Below are 20,850 nucleotides of genomic sequence, written 5' to 3'. Positions count from 1 at the left end.
AAATTGCTGTAAAAAAGAGAGAGAGGGAATAAATTAGAGACAGGGTGTAAGAGAAAGTAAGTCAAAGAGAGAGTGTAAGAGAGTGTAAGAGAGTGTAACACAGAGTCAGGATGTAAAAAGGAATAAGTCAAAGTGAGGGTGTTAGAAGGGGACAGGTGGAAAAATAGAGTAAGTCAGGAAGAGAATATAATAGAGACTAATACATTGTTGATAATGCTTGGTAAAGAAATGTTGGTGCATAAAGGAATTGTATTTTCTAAATGAGTGAGGTTTCAGTAGTGTAATGAAATGCTTATACATATGACCTGTGCTCTGTTTTGTAAATGTTATTTAAAAAAAGATTTCGGGCACATGAATTGGTTTTACATTATTGACAAGGATTAGATAGTATCTGCATGATTGCAAACAAAGCACAGGTCCTATGTACAAGCATTCCATGTCACTACTGAAACTTCACAATTTTACAAAATACAATTTCTCTATGCAGCAAAAACTTTTTACCAAGCATTATCAAAAAACATGACACAAAGCAACATTAAAAAAACACATTTTGCTTCCAAATCTTCTCCATGGAGTATACAAGTCTCTATCTATATTAAATGAATCATTACTCACCTTTACAAATGCTTTGGGAGATTGAGAACAGTGTCAGACACACACACCAATATTTCTTTAGCAGAGCAAAAGGTATGTACTCCAGGCACTGCAACCATGAATGGCACAGAAAACCTCTAATTCTACACACATATCCCTCATGTTAACCAATTAAAACTCTTCCCTCTCTATTTTCAAACCAACACCCTTCCCGCCTCAGCCCTTTCTACCTGTTACCATAGCAACTCCCTCCTCACTGAACTCTCAGGTTTAAAAGTTTATTCTACAATGTTGCAAATGAACTCAGCAAGGATGTTTGACCTCTCAATACACCAGCTTATCCGGTGCTATGTTTCTTTAAATGACTTTTTATTAACCATTCAAATTACTTCTTTCACAGAACAGAAGTATGCACCCTAACTTTCAGTTTTCAACTATCTGAATCCACCAAACATTGCTTGTGATTCAAGAGCACTGAAACTCCTTCATCTGACTGCACCAGAACCTCCTCTCACCATGTATTCTGTCTGGATTATTGGACATAGCTACATCCACTGGGCTCAAAGGTATGCAGCTATCAGAAATTTTCACAACCTTGATTTACCAAATGTAGACATCAAGTGGATTGGCCAGAGAGGATTGAAATGTCATCAATTGATACCATTGGTGAAAACCTTTTACCATCTGCCACACCCTGACCTCATAATTTTGCACTGTGGTGGAAATGACCTAGGCACTTTGACTGGGGTAGGTCTGGAAATGCTTTTAAAGGACACCTTTGGGCAATTGATCACACTTTTTCCACAAACTGCCTTGGTATATTCCAATATATGCCAAAGACAGAAATGGAAGTGGTCCAACCAATTTTGTCCACAATTTGAGATAGCACGGAAACATGTGAATAAATCTGTTTCTGCTTACATGAGAGACCATGGAATGGGTTCAATATACAACAACAACTTGCGTTACAACATGCAAGATATCTACAGAGGAGATGGTGTGCACTTCTCAGATGAGGGGAATAGAATATTCCTCCTAAATTTAAGACTGTGCATTGGAACCTACTTGTAGGTACCTAAATCAGCCACATAACCCAAAAGCTCTTTTCAGGGCTACCCTACCTCTGATCACTCAAAATGATTACTTTACTCTAACTTTTTTCACTGTTTTTCACCAAAGTACGCTCCCCGGTACGCTCCCCGGTACGCGTACCGGGCGCTCCCCCAGCGAAAAAGTAAAAAAAAAAAAATTTTTGGGGGCCTATATGGGCCTCCTAAGCCCCCCTCAGAAAACCTAAGGGGTCAGGGGGTGTCTACCGTGCACCCTTTTACCCATTCCCAACGTTGTTTGTCCTCCATCTTGTGTCTAAAATCTACCGAAACACAAGATGGAGGACTCCCGTAGCGCTGGCGGTACGCGTACCGGGGCGCACACCGGTAAGCGCTCCAAAATTTTTTTAAAAGTTAATTTACATAAAAACCACTGCAGAGACTTTCACCAAATATAGAATAGGCCCTACTACATACCAGTCCCTACCATTTTCCCAAATTTGGTGGAATACCATTGAGCCATTTGGGCTGTAGCCCTGTCTAAATATCCTGAGGTAAATTACATGACAAACACACATATGAAGTGTTAGAATTTACAACCAATTAAAATGTTACTTTCATTTTCTATTTTTATTTCCTCACATTTGATTGGTTATGTACATGAATATAAATGAAAAATGAGAGGGAAACACGGCCATTTTGACTACAACTACCTGAGGTACATCTTTAAAGGATATTCTCATAAAACTTCAACAGCTTTCTGTAAGGTAAGTTGTTAATTTGTAAGGGGCACTTTAAGTTAATTTGTAAAAACGTTTTCTTATAGTTATTTACTGTCCCTCTGTTATAGATTAAGATAGGCTTCTCTGTTAGAGTTATAGATTGAGTTAGGCTTCTCTGGTATAATTATGAATTTACTTAGGCTTCTTCACATACACTTTTTTATATTTCTACTTCCTGCCTGATACCATACACTGCCCAAAGATAACTTCACTGTTAAAAACTCAGAAGTACCTGTCTGAACTTAAACCCAACAGTGCCCTAACTCTACTGATATAGTTATTTTTAATTCAATTTACAGCAAGAAAATGGAAGATACACCACAGACCATCAATATTTCTTTCAAAATTACCAATGAGGAGATTCTTTTCGAAATTACCGATGAGGAAATTCTTCAAGAAGATTTTCTTGACTTCCTGGATGAGTCTCTTGACCAACAATTCATTGACTGTTTAGATAATATGGAATCATGCAATACAAATTTGGAGGAGATTCCGGATAATAAAATGTTGCAAGTGTTATTAAATTATGAAAATTCAGAACAATAAATGTATATTTAATAATTAAAAATTGTTTGAGACATTATTCATTTTTATATGTAATTCATGAAGTAGTACCAAAATGATTATAATATAAAGTGAGACTTACAGTATACTGTGCAACTTTTTTGTGTTATATAGTAAGTTTGCTCATAGTTACTTCCTTTCTCCCACTATATTATCTCCAATGTGTTTTTGACATCTCTTTTTCATCTCCTGCCTCCTTTCTCTCACTGTCTGTCTCTAATGCACCATATCACCGCCAATTTTGTGTAGATTCAGAAGAGAGTAAAATGTAATACTTGAAAACATCATAAGGGAGCAGGGTAGACTACCCATGATCCCATAGGCTTTCTCAAGGAGTGCTTAAAGGATCTGTTTCTGCTTTCCTGACAGACTATGGTATGGATTCCATATACCACAATAACTTCTGTAACAACATGCAAGATATCTACAGAGGAGACGGTGTACATTGAATTTAAGACTCTGCATTGATACCTACATGTTGGTACTTAAATCACCCACACAACACAACAACTCTATTCACAGCTACCCTACCTCTAAGCACTTTAAATTATTATTTTACTGTTTCACTGGGTTTTCCCCATGGTACGCTCCCCGGTATGCTCCCCGGTGCGCGTACCGGGCGCTCCCCCCGCGATTTTTTTTTTTGCCCCGCGGGGCCCTTTTATGGCCCCCACATCAAACCTAGGGGGTCAGGGGGGTCTACCCTACCCCCTTTTAGTCATTTCCCCCTTTGTTTTTGCCACCTCTTGTGTCTCGATCCTACCGAGACACAAGATGGCGGCCGCTCCGGACTGTTTGGAATGTTGACAGACACCCGAGAGCCAATCAGCTTTCCGCTCGCGAACTCGCGTTATGCGCCGGGTGCGCTCCCCGGTGCGCGTACCGGGGCGCGCTTATAGATATATATATTTTTTTTAACCTAAATTACTCAAAATCCTCTGGAGCACAAATCTTGAGACATAGCAAAGGCACATCGGGCTACCAGTCCCTACAATGTTGCCAAGTTTGGTGGGAATCCATTCAGCCGTTCGGGCTAAAAGTGAGTCCAACCGCCCTATGGAAATTAACATGGGGAAAACACGTTTTGGGACCCCCCTTTTATCTCGGCCCCCGCTTGACAAATCCCCCCCAAACTTTCAGGGAAGGAGCGGAGCATAGCGGGGCATCTTCTTTGAGAAATTCGCGAAGATTCGTCTACCGGCGCCAAAGTTATTCCCAACAGAATGTTGCGGATTTCCTATGGAAAACAATCCTAACTATAACTACCTACTGGCGACCGCCAGTAGGTAATATATATATATAATTCAAAAGAGTTGCCTCATTAGGAAGGAGCCGCTGCAGGTAGGTGATTGTCCTTTAATAATTCACGTAGGCTGCATGTCAAGTAGAACAAGGATGGTCTTTATTAATCGTAATTGCTTTAGCCAGACGCGTTTCAAATCTGTTCCGATTTTTCCTCAGTGGCAGCAAAGAATATCAATGTTCAAACCGGAAAGCGCAGCTTTTCATTAAACATGACTTCCCTTTTGGGCGTGGTCTATGGTGAAGCATCCTGGTCTTCGTAGTTGCACCTTTATAACAACTTCAGTGAGTTCGGTCTGAGCAGAGTATTTCACATCTTTATACAATCCCAAGTGGGTCAAGGCACATCTCATGTTTCAAACTTGCTGCAAATTCGTGCCCACATGTCCATAGGCTACCTTTCAATAGATACGCTCGCTAGCATACCGCTGAGAACACCAATTTTCGTGGCTGGGCTCCCTCCGCGACCGAGGCCGGCCGCTAAACATAATTCAAAAGAGTTGCCTCATTAGGAAGGAGCCGCTGCAGGTAGGTGATTGTCCTTTAATAATTCACGTAGGCTGCATGTCAAGTTGAACAAGGATGGTCTTTATTAATCTTAATTGCTTTAGCCAGACGTGTTTCAAATCTGTTCCGATTTTTCCTCAGTGGCAGCAAAGAATATCAATGTTCAAACCGGAAAGCGCAGCTTTTCATTAAACATGACTTCCCTTTTGGGCGTGGTCTATGGTGAAGCATCCTGGTCTTCGTAGTTGCACCTTTATAACAACTTCAGTGAGTTCGGTCTGAGCAGAGTATTTCACATCTTTATACAATCCCAAGTGGGTCAAGGCACATCTCATGTTTCAAACTTGCTGCAAATTCGTGCCCACGTGTCCATAGGCTACCTTTCAATCGATACGCTCGCTAGCATACCGCTGAAAACACCAATCTTCGTGGCTGGGCTATATATATATATATATATATTACCTACTGGCGGTCGCCAGTAGGTATATATAGTTAGGATTTTTTCTCTATGGGATTTTTGAAAATTCTATGTCTAATAACTTTGGCGTTTGTGGACGGAATTGGCTGAAATTTTCAGGAAAATGGCACATTTTGTTTCTGAGCAGCCCTTGAAAATTTGGGGGGGGTTCGTCAAGGGGGGGCCGAGAAAAAAGGGGGGTCCCAAAACGTGTTTTTAACATTGAGTTTTCTATAGGGCGGTTGGCCTCACTTTTAGCCCGAACGGCTGAATGGATTTGCACGAAACTTGGCAAAATTGTAGGGACTGGTAGCCCGATGTGCCTTTTGTAGGTCTCAATATATGTGCTCCAGTGGATTTTGAGAAATTAACGTTTAAAAAAAGATATATATCTGTAACAGCGGACCTGGCAGCGTCCCAGGACGCGTACTTTACGCGCAACGGAGCTTTGTGAAGCGAAGCTGATTGGTTCTCCGGCGTCTGTCAACATTCCAAACAGTCCGTAGCGGCCGCCATCTTGTCTCTCGGTAGGATCGAGAGACAAGAGGAGGCCAAAGCGAAGGGGCAAATGACCATAAGGGGGCATAGTACATTGTCGCTCACCCCCTAGGTTTGATGTGGAGGTTTTAAAAGGGCCCCGCGGGGCAAAAAAAAATAAAAATAATAATAATCGAACAGCTGAATGGATTTGCACGAAACTTGGCAAAATTGTAGGGACTGGTAGCCCGATGTGCCTTTGCTAGATCTCAATATATGTGCTCCAGTGGATTTTGAGAAATTAACGTTCAAAAAAAGATATATATCTGTAACAGCGCACCGCTTCGCGTACTTTTCGCGTTACGGAGCTTTGTGAAGCGAAGCTGATTGGCTCTCCGGTGTCTGTAAACATTCCAAACAGTCCGTAGCGGCCGCCATCTTGTCTCTCGGTAGGATCGAACAGCTGAATGGATTTGCACGAAACTTGGCAAAATTGTAGGGACTGGTAGCCCGATGTGCCTTTGCTAGGTCTCAATATATGTGCTTCAGTGCATTTTGAGAAATTAACGTTCAGAAACAAGATATATATCTGTAACAGCGCTCCGCTTCGCGGAGATAAAATTATATGTGTATTACCTAGCTGTTGCTAACACCAGTTAGCGACGGCTAGTAGAATATAGCGACCATCTTGGGCCCCACTTTGCATGTGAGTGATATTTATCACTAATGACATGCAAAGTGGGCATGCCAAGATGTTAGCGACTGGAAACAGTCGCTAACATCGCTATCTCCTATTATCAACTTTTGGAAATATTCGAGATAAGCGCGAATATCTCCAAAAGCTACCACCTGCCCTGAGCAGTTCTTAGCCATGTTATCCAATGGGAGGTGGATAACATGGCTAAGAGCATTAGCTCGGTAATGCATGAATATCGCTGAGTTTTCAGCGATATTAATGCATTGCGGTCGTTTTTTATCGTATTTCCGATAAACCTTGATAATAGCAAGGTTTATCTGCGATAATTTCTGACGGTAAAAAAATCGTTGCTAAGCATCGTTAGGGATAAATATCGCTTAACTTTGGTAATATGCCCCAACGTCTGTTAACGTTCGATTCGAAGGAAATCAGGAAGTGTTGAAAAACATTGTCTGCGCCATCTTGTCTTTTTTCAAATGCCACACTTTTGTCGTGCACGGCAGCCATTTTAGATGCCTTAACCAGACCCACTCTGTGCACGCTGTCGATCCTTAGCATGGCTCCCCACCCTCGCAAGCATCTCCCCCAGGCAGTGGTCACCCCCGCTCTCTGTCTTATGCATGGGTAATAAACCTCCCCCCATCTGCGCTGCTCTTCCCTGAGAATCACACCCTGTGCCCGCCCGACACCTCCCTTTCGCCCTATTCACTACCGCACCCTCTGACACTCCTTTTCCTCTGTGTCCGATTGTCCAGGCTGGTCCTAGGGTATCAGCTAGCCCTGCAGATGTAGTTTATGGCCACAGCTGTAAAGAATCACCCCTCTTCAAAGGAGTTATAGTAGATCAAGGCCCACACTCGATGAGATCCGTCACAGCAGAAGCGTTGCTATTATCTGAAAACCATCCTGTATTGTGATTGGGGAGGGGACCGAGCCTGAAGCGGAAGATTCCAGGGATGACTCTTTGTACATCAAAGTTTTTACAATTATGTGTCACATTAAAAATATATAGCACTCCGACAAAGTAGTAAGATTATAAAACTTTAATAATTTATAAATATATACAAGAAAACAAAAATAGTAATAACATATAAACATTTTTAGGGAAAAACAACGAAGTAGCGGTCGGCTGTGCGAATAGTCCCAACGCAGCACAACGTCCAGATTTCCGGCGTGGGGCGTCGCGGGGGGTGGGTCATCAGTAGCAAACTGTTGTGCGAATAGTTCCAAGGCAGCAGAACGCGCCGAAATCTAGATGACACGAAAGTGATGTCTAGTAAGTTGCCACCCAGCAAATAACGGCGTGGGGCGTCGCGGGGGGTGGGTCATCAGTAGCAAACTGTTGTGCGAATAGTTCCAAGGCAGCAGAACGATGGCACCAAGGTGATGTCCAGTAAGTTGCCGCACTGGTTTTGGTATCCTACAATGCTGCTCCGAATAACGGCGTGGGGCGCCCCGGGGGAGGCGGCGTGAACGGGCCTCTCCAGGTGGAGTGTCATCTGTTGTAGTGGGGCGCCCCTTTACCGTTTCAGTTGCCATTCCGTCCGTTTTTGGTCCACTGTGTCAAAAGCCGCAATTCAGCTGAGTTGCGCCCACTCTTGCGGTGCAGCGATAGGCGGCTGTCACAGGACTCTCAAAATGGCGGCAGGCTGTTTCCTTTTTGGGCCTGGTCCACTGAAATGGCCCTGGGACACCTTGGAAATCGGACGCTTGTCTGCTAGGTCTTGGACCCCATTCTCGAAAGTGTCCCCTCCACCTTGAGAATTCATCAAAAGTTTTGGGGGCTCCGACTCCTGCAGGCTTCTGGTGGGGAGCGGCTGCCATGATTGCTCGCGGAATGACCACGACTGAGCTACGAGATGGTGGTGCTCTCATGCTGACGCCAGCTTCAGTCTGAAACATCCAGAAACAAGGTGGGGCTTTCATCGTTTGGGAAAAAAAAAACGTTTTCATCCAATGAAAAGTGTTGTTTTTAGGTCACATGATCAAGCCTTCCATCATTAGGAAACCAAAAGTAAAATGAACCAATGAAAAGTTTTATAAACAAGTCACATGACCTGTTATGCGGCATAGGGTGTAAAATGCGGAGAAAATACGTTGGCACGTGAGGCGGCGTCAGTAGCGGACCGATGTGCGAATAGGCCGAAGGCAACACAACGCGCCAAGATCCGGATGGCACCGAGGTGGTGTCCAGCAAGTTGCAGCACTGGTGTGGCCATCCTACAATGCTGAAAGTCGGCGTGGGGCGCCCCGTTGGCCTGTGAGTTTGCGTCAGTAGCGGACCGATGTGCGAATAGGCCGAAGGCAGCACAACGCGCCAAGATCCGGATGGCACCGAGGTGGTGTCTAGTAAGTTGCCGCACTGGTGTGGCCATCCAACAATGCTGAAAGTCGGCGTGGGGCGCCCCGTTGGCCTGTGAGTTTGCGTCAGTAGCGGACCGATGTGCGAATAGGCCGAAGGCAGCACAACGCGCCAAGATCCGGATGGCACCGAGGTGGTGTCTAGTAAGTTGCCGCACTGGTGTGGCCATCCTACAATGCTGAAAGTCGGCGTGGGGCGCCCCGTTGGACTGTGAGATGGCGTCAGTAGCAGACCGATGTGCGAATAGGCCGAAGGCAGCACAACGCGCCAAGATCCGGATGGCACCGAGGTGGTGTCTAGTAAGTTGCCGCACTGGTGTGGCCATCCAACAATGCTGAAAGTCGGCGTGGGGCGCCCCGTTGGCCTGTGAGTTTGCGTCAGTAGCGGACCGATGTGCGAATAGGCCGAAGGCAGCACAACGCGCCAAGATCCGGATGGCACCGAGGTGGTGTCTAGTAAGTTGCCGCACTGGTGTGGCCATCCTACAATGCTGAAAGTCGGCGTGGGGCGCCCCGTTGGACTGTGAGATGGCGTCAGTAGCGGACCGATGTGTGAATGGGGCCGAAGGCAGCGCAACAATATTTTCGGAATAGAAGACACCACTAGGCGCTGAGATTCCAAGATCCGGATGGCACCGAGGTGGTGTGTAGCAAGTTGCCGCACTGGTGTGGCCATCCTACAATGCTGAAAGTCGGCGTGGGGCGCCCCGTTGGCCTGTGAGTTTGCGTCAGTAGCGGACCGATGTGCGAATAGGCTGAAGGCAGCACAACGCGCCAAGATCCGGATGGCACCGAGGTGGTGTCTAGTAAGTTGTCGCACTTCTGTGGCCATCCTACAATGTTGAAAGTCGGCGTGGGGCGCCCCGTTGGCCTGTGAGATGGCGTCAGTAGCGGACCGATGTGCGAATGGGGCCAAAGGCAGCGCAACAATATTTTCTGATTTGAAGACACCACAAGGCGCTGAGATGCCAAGATCCGGATGGCACCGAGGTGGTGTCTAGCAAGTTGTGGCACTGGTGTGGCCATCGTACAATGGTAAAAGTCGGCGTGGGGCGCCCTGTTGGCCTGTGAGATGGTGTCAGTAGCGGACTGATGTGTGAATGGGGCCAAAGGCAGCGCAACAATATTTTCTACAATATTTTCAGAGTAGAAGACACCACAAGGCGCTGAGATGCCAAGATCCGGATGGCACCGAGGTGATGTCTAAGTTGCGGACCGATGTGCGAATGGGGCCAAAGGCAACTCAACAATATTTTCTGAAGAGAATACACCACAAGGTGCTGAGATGCCAAGATCCGGATGGCACCGAGGTGATGTCTAAGTTGCGGACCGATGTGCGAATGGGGCCAAAGGTAGCGTAACAAGATTTTCTGTATGGAAGATACCACTAGGCGTTGAGATGCCAAGATTCGGATGGCACCGAGGTGATGTCTAGCAAGTTGTGCCACTGGTGTGGCCATCGTACAATGGTAAAAGTCGGCGTGGGGCGCCCTATTGGCCTGTGAGATGGTGTCAGTAGCGGACTGATGTGCGAATGGGGCCAAAGGCAGCGCAACAATATTTTCTGACTGACACCACAAGGCGCTGAGATGCCAAGATCCGGATGGCACCGAGGTGATGTCTAAGTTGCGGACTGATGTGCGAATGGGGCCAAAGGCAGCGTAACAATATTTTCTGTATGGAAGATACCACTAGGCGTTGAGATGCCAAGATTCGGATGGCACCGAGGTGATGTCTAGCAAGTTGGTGTGGTCATCCTACAATGCTGAAACTCGGCGTGGGTCACCCTATTAGCCTGTGAGATGGCGTCAGTAGCGGACCGATGTGCGAATAGGCCGAAGGCAGCACAACGCGCCAAGATCCGGATGTCACCGTGGTGGTTTCATAGTTGAGAGGCACTTCATCTGCAGTGGGGCGCCGAGATCCGGATGGGACCGAGGTGATGTCTAGCAAGTTGCTGTACTGGTGTGGTCATCCTACAATGCTGAAATGTAGTGGGGCGCCCATTTACCGTTTCAGTTGCCATTCAGCTGAGTTTCGGCTGCTCTTGATGCTACAGCGACAGGCGGCTGCAAGAGGACTCTCAAAATGGCGGCCTGTTCTTTGGATTTGGGCCTGGTCCACTAAAATGGCCCTGGGACACCTTAGAACTTGGACGCTCGATTTTTTTTCCTTTCCTGTACATGCAAAAAAAGGTAAATGCCCGGTACGTTACACGCTTCATCTGCCACGATGAACTCTCCAGAGGAACCGAAAAAAATATAGTTGTGGTAACTATACCATGCATCGTCATATGGAGAGGTGGCACCAATTAATTATAGTGCTGCATAAAAGAGAGATTTGGAGGAGAACCCCTGACCTGCTAGTACATTCATCAAAGAAGTGGCACTGAGAGCTTCAGAGGCAAGGGAAACGGTCCCAAATATTTAGAAGAACTTTGGAAAGATTAAAATGACATGTTTAGATTGTGGTAAATTAATTTCATGTGGACAGATGAGTGTTACTCTAATAAATACAGCATATGAACATCATCATAGTCGATGGTTGGTAGAGACATTTTGACTATATCCTGGACCTGCCCGTCCTCGCCCAAAATGGCGCCGGAATAAATGGGACTCGTAACTCCTTGTTGTGTACTGGTTGCAGAACCTTGAAATCACGAGATACGTATGCAGTTTTGAAGCACATGGCGGGCGGGGACGAGAATTGATTGAATATTTCGACATCCCTATTGATATTAAGTTCTGATGTGTTATTGATTACTGTACTGTTGAAAGTTCGAATTAACGTCACCCATGGTACTTGCCCGCAAATGTATATCTAGATAATTTTATTGTAACTGGCCCTGTCGTATTTTAATTATAAAATGTACGTCCACCGATTCCGTAACTGTTAGACACCTTAGTTCTTGCAACCTAATGGCCCGCCCGTTACGTTCCTCTACAGTGTAAATGTCTATTCATCATATACGATTACAGTTTGCTCCGTGGCAGGCCCACGTGGTTATAGGCTCGTATTTGTATAATGAAATTTTCACAATAAAGGTTTTTAAAAGAAAACATGGTAGTAGTATATACATTGGTAAAGTTTTTAATAATAGTCACTGTTTTAGAATCATTAAAAGGCAAGTGAAATAAAGCAGACCAATTACATGAAGGGTAAAAGGTATAATACGAAGGAACGCAGTAAAGATAAATGGTCAAGGGCTGTTGTGTTTTCTATTCCTACAACATAAAGTGATCGATAAGAATCTCATATTCAGGCGTATCGGCGACTAAGACAGCAGGTCGACCCTCTTTTGCTCAACGGCTCCGTCATGGGACGAAGAAACGCTCTTTTTCTCGAAAAAAGAATATATTTTACTTGAAGGACAGTTGTAAAATTTCCGGGAAAGTACATTAGCCTGGAATATTATAACATATATTTAAGAAAAAATAATGTTCGGAAGTAATTAAAAGCGTAATTTTTAGGTGATATGACCAAGGCTTTCATCATTACAATAAGAAAAGTAAAATGAACCAATGAAAAGTTTTATTAACAAGTCACATGACTTGTTATGCTTACGTTACGCGCTGCGCGCCCCGGATGACTTCCGGATGCGCTAACGCGGCGCGTCATATGACGCATTACGCGACAACGCAGGTCCAGAATATAGTCAAAATGTCTCCACCAACCAGCGGTCGAAACACAACCCCTTTCAGCAGGCTAAATAGTTCTGTTAAATGACAACAGAAGGGACAGGCAACAAGAACCATCAGTCAAAGAGGGGAGGGCTAGTTCTTCTCTACCGGGTTACATTGGGGCGCTACCGGAACTGATCGAATTGGTAGTCTACAGTGTTTCTGGATGTTTCAGACTGAAGCTGGGGTTAGCATGAGAGCACCACCATTTCGTAGCTCCGTTGTGGCCATTCCGCAACCAATCATGGCAGCCGCTCTTTATCGTTATTTTGGGCGGGGTGGGTGGCGGAGCCGAGCTGTTTTGCAGCCATCATTGTGTGGAGTTCAGTTCATCTCACTAGTTTTGTATTTGTCATGAGGGGTTGTTCCTAATGTTTCTATTTTAGCGAGGTCAAAAAGAGATCCCATTAGTGGCCTACTGATTTTGCTCGATTCCTTTTCTTTTTTTTTACACGATTTTTCATTATCTGCAAAGACTAAACAGAGTATTGCGACTCTGTGTTTGTTTGTAAATAGAGAATGAACCAAAGAGAACTAATTCTAAAACAGTAAATACTTGGATAACAATCAATCAAATGGAGAGAGAAGCAGGCACGACGGATTACAACGGGGGCAAAGGCCTGCGTTAACTACCTTTCACTATCTGCAAAGAGAGAGTACTCCTAATAGAAATGAGGGGGGGGGGGCACCATTCAAAGCAGATCAGTGTGCATAAACACGAAAATGTTTTCACTTACCACGTACTTGACATTCGACAGCTTATGATATTTGCTATTAAAAAACCATTGAAATTCACTGAAAAAAACATAGGTTATAGACCATATATAGTTAGGAATTAGCATTTACAAAACCTTGAAAATTCACTGAAAAAACCATAGGTTATAGACCATATATAGTTAGGAATTAGCATTTAAAAAACCTTATTTTACTCACACAAAACCATTGAAATTCCATATATAGTTAGTTGCACTAAGTATATATCGCGCACCCGCAATCCACTGCTGATCATGTCACATATTACATCATTCATGACATGGTCAGTGACATCACTGATGACATCACTGATGACATCTCAAATGACATCACTGATGAGATCACTGATGACATCTCATTTGACATCATTCTTGTGCTAATACGATAAACCTCTTCAGACTCTAATATAACCTTAGATACACTCAGTGTATACAGACACTGACACACTGCCACTCATCCATGGAGTTACTCACACACCCAGTCAGTCATGCAAAGAAACAATCTCACCTCCATTTCTTCAACTATACAGTTAAACACACCTTACTTATTGAAACATATACTAACACATATTTACTCTCTTATACAATCCCTGATACAAGTTCACAATGATCGATACAACCACTCACTCATTCAGTGGCTCTCATGCACAGTTATTTATATATGCCAACTCTCACATGTACTGTGTTTTACATATGTACTTACTATGACATGTAGCATTGAGATATCCATTCACTCATCAATACACTCATGCACACAGTCAACTGCCCATGTAGCTGTTTCCACATGCACTCTTGAACTCATACACCTAGTGAATAAACTGCTCACACATCTATGCATAGAGTCACACACCTTCCAGCCACCCCCACACAAACTCAATCTGCCATAGAAATACTTGGGCAACCAATTAATAACACATATAGCCTCTCGTATAGCTAATGATCAACACATGCAGCAGTTTACAGAACAACAGACATAATGATGCACAAATTAAGACAGTTTAGTCACTAACCCATGCACTCAGTGAGACACATTTAATCACTCACTCATACATTCAGTCATGCACCTACTAAATCCTTCGTCCAGACACTTATACATCTACTCATTCTTCAATATGTAAAACATATTTAAACTTTACAGAAACACACAGTCACTGGATGACGTCATCAGTGATCTCATCAGTGATGTCACTGACCATGTCATGAATGATGTAATATGTGACATGATCAGCAGTGGATTGCGGGTGCGCGATATATACTTAGTGCAACTAACTATATATGGAATTTCAATGGTTTTGTGTGAGTAAAATAAGGTTTTTTAAATGCTAATTCCTAACTATATATGGTCTATAACCTATGGTTTTTTCAGTGAATTTTCAAGGTTTTGTAAATGCTAATTCCTAACTATATATGGTCTATAACCTATGTTTTTTTCAGTGAATATATATATATATATATATATATATATATATATATATTCACTGAAAAAAACATAGGTTATAGACCATATATAGTTAGGGATTAGCATTTAAAAAACCTTATTTTACTCACACAAAACCATTGAAATTCCATATATAGTTAGTTGCACTAACTATATATCGCGCACCCGCAATCCACTGATGATGATGTCACATATTACATCATTCATGACATGGTCAGTGACATCACTGATGACATCTCAAATGACATCACTGATGACATCACTGATGACATCTCAAATGACATCACTGATAACATCTCAAATGACATCACTGATGACATCTCAAATGACATCACTGATGACATCACAGATGACATCACTGATGACATCTCAAATGACATCACTGATGACATCACTGATGACATCATCCAGTGACTGTGTGTTTCTGTAAAGTTTAAATATGTTTTACATATTGAAGAATGAGTAGATGTAGAAGTGTCTGGATGAAGGATTTAGTAGGTGCGTGACTGACTGTATGAGTGAGTGATTAAATGTGTCTCACTGAGTGCATGGGTTAGTGACTAAACTGTCTTAATTTGTGCATCATTATGTCTTAGTATATGTTTCAAAATGTAAGGTGCTCTATGTTTAACTGTATAGATTAGAAAATGGAAGTGTGATTGATTCTTTACAGGACTGACTAGGTGTGTGAGTAACTCCATGGATGAGTGACAGAGTGTGAGAGTCTGTATAGGTGTATGAGTGCATATGATAGTGTTGTAAAGATGAGTGATTGTATGTATGAATGATTGTATGGGTAAATGAGTGAATGTGTGTGTAAACATAGGAATCACTGAGTGCGTATGTAGTAACTAGTATTGGTGTGTCAATGGTTTCAAAAATTATACTCTGTATTTAACACTGGGAGTAACAGAGGTTATATTAAAGTGTGAGGAGATGCATTGTATTGTCACATGAATGATATCATCAGTGATGTGGTCATTGATGTCAAATGAGATGTCATCAGTGATGTCATCTGTGATGTCATCAGTGATGTCATTTGAGATGTCATCAGTGATGTCATTTGAGATGTTATCAGTGATGTCATTTGAGATGTCATCAGTGATGTCATCAGTGATGTCATTTGAGATGTCATCAGTGATGTCATCAGTGATGTCACTGACCATGTCATGAATGATGTAATATGTGACATCATCAGCAGTGGATTGCGGGTGCGCGATATATAGTTAGTGCAACTAACTATATATGGAATTTCAATGGTTTTGTGTGAGTAAAATAAGGTTTTTTAAATGCTAATCCCTAACTATATATGGTCTATAACCTATGTTTTTTTCAGTGAATTTTCAAGGTTTTTTAAATGCTAATTCCTAACTATATATGGTCTCTAACTTATGGTTTTTTCAGTGAATTTCAATGGTTTTTTAATAGCAAATATCATAAGCTGTCGAATGTCAAGTACGTGGTAAGTAAAAACATTTTCGTGTTTATGCACACTGATCTGCTTTGAATGCTGCCCCCCCTCCCCCTCATTTCTATTGGGAGTACTCTCTCTTTGCAGATAGTGAAGGGTAGTTAACGCAGGCCTTTGCCCCCGTTGTAATCCGTCGTGCCTGCTTCTCTCTCCATTTGATTGATTGTTATCCAAGCATTTACTGTTTTAGAATTGGTTCTCTTTGGTTCATTCTCTATTTACAAACAAGCACAGAGTCGCAATACTCTGTTTAGTCTTTGCAGATAGTGAAAAATCGTGTAAAAAAACAAAAGGAATCGAGCGAAATCAGTAGGCCACTAATGGGATCTCTTTTTGACCTCGCTAAAATAGAAACATTAGGAACAACCCCTCATGAGAAATACGAAACTAGTGAGATGAACTGAGCTCCACACCATGATGGCTGCAAGACAGCTCGGCTCCGCCACCCACCCCGCCCAAAATAACGATAAACTCTATGCAAATATTACAAATATATACAACACACCAGCAAAGTAACAGGGTAAAACATTTTATTAAATAACTATTTACATAACTATTTTATACTTTTTGTTGCCCGATCCGGCTAGCTCAATCGATCGAGCATGAAACTCATGCACTCTGATAATTCAAAGTTTTGAGGAGTGCTTGTAACACTGTCTGAAGCCTATTTGCACTTGCTACAGCTTCACTATTCTCAATGTAAGTGGGGGCTGTTTGAGGACGTGACTGCATTCGAAAACAATGTGATGCGGTGCCACACTGAACCGCTTGACGGAGGCCCCCGAGGGACAGTGTCATGGCGCGGACTCGGAGGGGGCGCTTGGCTCCGGCCCCCTCCGCAAGTCGTGTTGCCCTGGTGTGGCCTGAGATCGCCCCCGACATAGGTGGCCGGCTCCCGGGGTCAAGCGGAGCTTTTTGCCTTTTGGTGACTCTTCCATTCTTGACCTTGTCCCACAATCCGTTTCACCTAAAGACACGCTGTAGTGGGACGCCCCTTTACCGTTTCAGTTGCCATTCCGCCCGCTTTTGCTACACTGTGCCTCTTCCGCTATTCAGCTGTTTACCGCCTGCTCTTTTGACTACAGCGTCTCGCTCACCATGTACTTGAGTTGCTCCCGCTCTTGCGGTGCAGCGATAGGCGGCTGCCACAGGACTCTCAAAATGGCGGCTGGCTCTTCAGATTTGTGCGTGGTCCACTAAAATGGGCCTGCAACACCTTGGAACTCGGACGCTTGTCTGCTAGAGCTTGGGCTCCATTCTCGAAAGCGTCCCCTCAGCCTTGAAGATTCTACAAAAGTCTTGGGGGCCCCCGACTCCCGCAGGCTTCTGGTGGGGAGCGGCTAGCATGATTGCTCGTGGAATGGCCACGACGGAGCTACGAAATGGTGGTGCTCTCATGCTAACGCCAGCTTCAGTCTGAAACATCCAGAAACACTGTAGACTACCAATTCGATCAGTTCCGGTAGCGCCCCAACGTGACCCGGTAGAGAGGAACTTGCCCTCCCCTCTTTGACTGATGGTTCTTGTTGCCCGTCCCTTCTGTTGTCATTTAACAGAACTATTTAGCCTGCTGAAAGGTGTTGTGTTCCGACCGCTGGTTGGTGGAGACATTTTGACTATATTCTGGACCTGCGTTGTCGCGTAATGCGTCATATGACGTGCCCCGTTAGCGCATCCGGAAGTGCTCCGGTGCGTGAAGCGCAGCTTCCCGGAAGCGATCTGGGGCGCGGCGCGCAGCGCGTAACGTAAGCATAATAGGTCATGTGACTTCTTAATAAAACTTTTCATTGGTTCATTTTACTTTTCTTATTCTAATGATGAAAGGCTTGGTCATATGACCTAAAAATTACGCTTTTTATTACTTTCGAACATTATTTTTTCTTAAACATATGTTATAATGTTCCAGGCTAATATACTTTCCCGGAAAATTTACAACGGTCCTGCAAGTAAAATATATTCCTTTTTCGAGAAAAAGGGCGTTTCTTCGTCCCATGACGGAGCCGTTGAGCAAAAGAGGCTCGGCCTGCTGTCTTAGTCGCCGATACGCCTGAATATCAGATTCTTATCGATCACTTTATGTTGCAGAAGTAGAAACACAACAGCCCTTGACCATTTATCTTTACTGCGTTCCTGCGTATTATACCTTTTTCCCTTCATGTAATTGGACTGCTTTATTTCACTTGCCTTTTACTGATTCTAAAACAGTGATTATTATTAAAAACTTTACCAATGTAAATACTACTACCATGTTTTCTTTTAAAAACCTTTATTGTGAAAATATCAGTATACAAATACGGGCCTATAACCACGTGGGCCGGCCACGGAGCAAACTGTAATCATATATGATGAGTAGACATTTACACTGTAGAGGAACGTAACGGGCGGGCCATTAGGTTGCAAGAACTAAGGTGTCTAACAGTTGCGGAATCGGTGGACGTACATTTTATAATTAAAATACGACAGGGCCAGTTACAATAAAATTATCTAGATATACATTTGCGGGCAAGTACCATGGGTGACGTTAATTCGAACTTTCAACAGTACAGTAATCAATAACACATCAGAACTTAATATCAATAGGGATGTCGAAATATTCAATCAATTCTCGTCCCCGCCCGCCATGTGCTTCAAAACTGCATACGTATCTCGTGATTTCAAGGTTCTGCAACCAGTACACAACAAGGAGTTACGAGTCCCATTTATTCCGGCGCCATTTTGGGCGAGGACGGGCAGGTCCAGGATATAGTCAAAATGTCTCTACCAACCATCGACTATGATGATGTTCATATGCTGTATTTATTAGAGTAACACTCATCTGTCCACATGAAATTAATTTACCACAATCTAAACATGTCATTTTAATCTTTCCAAAGTTCTTCTAAATATTTGGGACCGTTTCCCTTGCCTCTGAAGCTCTCAGTGCCACTTCTTTGATGAATGTACTAGCAGGTCAGGGGTTCTCCTCCAAATCTCTCTTTTATGCAGCACTATAATTAATCGGTGCCACCTCTCCATATGACGATGCATGGTATAGTTACCATAACTATATTTTTTTTCGGTTCCTCTGGAGAGTACATCGTGGCAGATGAGGCAGGTAACGTACCGGGCATTTACCTTTTTTGCATGTAGAGGAAAGGAAAAAAAATACGAGCGTCCGAGTTCTAAGGTGTCCCAGGGCCATTTTAGTGGACCAGGCCCAAATCCAAAGAACAGGCCGCCATTTTGAGAGTCCTGTTGCAGCCGCCTGTCGCTGTAGCATCAAGAGCGGCCGAAACTCAGCTGAATGGCAACTGAAACGGTAAAGGGGCGCCCCACTACAGCAGACGAGCCTCCACCTGGGAAGGCCCGTTCACGCCGCCTCCCCCCCTCCCTTCGGGCACCCCACGCCGTTATTCGGAGCAGGATTGTAGGATGGCCACACCAGTGCGGCAACTTGCTAGACACCACCTCGGTGCCAACCGAATCTCAGCGCCTTGTGGTGTCTTCTATTCAGAAAATATTGTTGTGCTGCCTTCGGCCTATTCGCCGCAAGTGCGCACGCAACTCAGCTGCATAGCGAGTGAAACACCATGGGGCGCCCCACTGCAGCCGAGGAACCTTCATCTTGGGGGCGACGCACAGCATCACATTGCTTTCCAATGCAGTCAGATCCTCAAACAACCCCCACTGACTGACGCGAACTCACAGGCCAACGGAGCGCCCCTGCGCCGACTTTCGGCGCAGCATTGCAGGATGGCCACACCAGTGCGGCAACTTGCTAGACACCACCTCGTTGCCATCCGGATCTTGGCGCGTTGCGCTGCCTTTGGCCCTATTCGCACATCGGTCCGCTACTGACGCCATCTCACAGGCCAACGGGGCGCCCCACGCCGACTTTCAGCATTGTAGGATGGCCACACCAGTGCGGCAACTTGCTAGACACCACCTCGGTGCCATCCGGATCTTGGCGTGTTGTGCTGCCTTCGGCCTATTCGCACATTGGTCCGCTACTGACGCCATCTCACAGGCCAACGGGGCGCCCCGCGCCGACTTTCAGCATTGTAGGATGGCCACACCAGTGCGGCAACTTGCTAGACACCACCTCGGTGCCATCCGGATCTTGGCGCGTTGTGCTGCCTTCGGCCTATTCGCACATCGGTCCGCTACTGACGCCACCTCACGTGCCAACGGATTTTCTACGCTTTTTATACCCTATGCCGCATAACAGGTCATGTGACTTGTTTATAAAACTTTTCATTGGTTCATTTTACTTTTGGTTTCCTAATGATGGAAGGCTTGATCATATGACCTAAAAATAACACTTTTCATTGGATGAAAACTTTTTTTTTTCCCAAACGATGAAAGCCCCACCTTGTTTCTGGATGTTTCAGACTGAAGCTGGCGTCAGCATGAGAGCACCACCATCTCGTGGCTCCGTCGTGGTCATTCCGCGAGCAATCATGGCAGCCGCTCCCCACCGGAAGCCTGCAGGAGTCGGGGGCCCCCAAGACTTTTGTAGAATCCTCAAGGCTGAGGGGACGCTTTCGAGAATGGGGTCCAAGACCTAGCAGACAAGTGTCCGATTTCCAAGGTGTCCCAGGGCCATTTCAGTGGACCAGGCCCAAAAAGGAAAGAGCCTGCCGCCATTTTGAGAGTCCTGTGGCAGCCGCCTATCGCTGCACCGCAAGAGTGGGCGCAACTCAGCTGAATGGCGGATTTTGACACAGTGTACCAAAAGCG

This window comes from Lissotriton helveticus, chromosome 2_1 (genome assembly GCF_964261635.1).
Source record: "Lissotriton helveticus chromosome 2_1, aLisHel1.1, whole genome shotgun sequence".
Lineage (NCBI taxonomy): Eukaryota > Metazoa > Chordata > Amphibia > Caudata > Salamandridae > Lissotriton > Lissotriton helveticus.
Note: the sequence above shows the minus strand (reverse complement) of the source record.